The following is a 1,047-nucleotide window of genomic DNA, read 5'->3' on the forward strand; positions in this document are numbered from 1 at the left end:
ACACACACACACACACACACACACACACACACACACACACACACACACACATATATATATATATACACACACACACACACTCACACGAAACAACAACAACAAACAAAACAGAAAAAAACAAGAACGAATAAAAAAAATCAATAAAAATTGCCAAATAAGCGGAAGCATTTTTTTTCTTTGATTTTATTATTTTGACGAACGACTGATTTCTCTATGATGTCACACATATGATTATTATGCTAATGGTATTGGCGATTTACTTACTGAGTAATAGTTTACACTCTTTCAACTCTTTGAGGCACGCAGTCCACGCTGGGGCACTTTAACAACATAGTAGTATAACTTCGTCATTCATTTTGATTTTTTTCACACCGATTTCTTTATCTGAAACTTTACAAAGCGGACAACAAGTTACATGTTATGAATTTTGCAAGTTCGTGTCTATGATGTATGTATGATGGTTTAAATATTGCGTAAGTTTGCCTTTGATCTGCTTCTGATCGGATACATTTTGTGTCCGCTAAATCCTTAATCCTTAAAAAGTTTACTAGCTTCGTTATGCCACTATGCCTGGGAAATTTAAAAAAATGCAGGAGCTCACTCCTGAAAAGACTCTTCTTTAGAAACTCATCATCAAGCTGCGAATGATCAAAAGTCAGCACTTGTGTCGATGTTTGCCCAGTGGTGTAAGACCTCTTGACGTGGGGGAAAAGACGCAAACTGAAGTGGTAGAGGCACGTCACACGATCATCTGGACTGGCCACAGGGAACAGCACAAGGAGGGAGGCGAAGAGGCAGACAGACGGAACGGTGGGAAGACATCACAAAAGAGTAGACTGGTCGTGATTGGAGCATCATACTGCAGAATGTTGAGAACAGCCGGGAGTAGAAGAATCTAGCTGTAAAATCTAAAGTGGTACCCTAACGGGCCGCCAGATCATGGGATGGGTAAAGGTGAAAGATCATAGTTCTTTCAAAACTGCAGAACAAAGCTAAAGGGCATCCGTATAATGTCCATATCCGGTAGTTGGGGAGTGGAGTGGGGGG

The sequence above is a fragment of the Aplysia californica genome, unplaced genomic scaffold (assembly GCF_000002075.1).
Source record: "Aplysia californica isolate F4 #8 unplaced genomic scaffold, AplCal3.0 scaffold00073, whole genome shotgun sequence".
Classification (NCBI taxonomy): Eukaryota; Metazoa; Mollusca; class Gastropoda; order Aplysiida; family Aplysiidae; genus Aplysia; species Aplysia californica.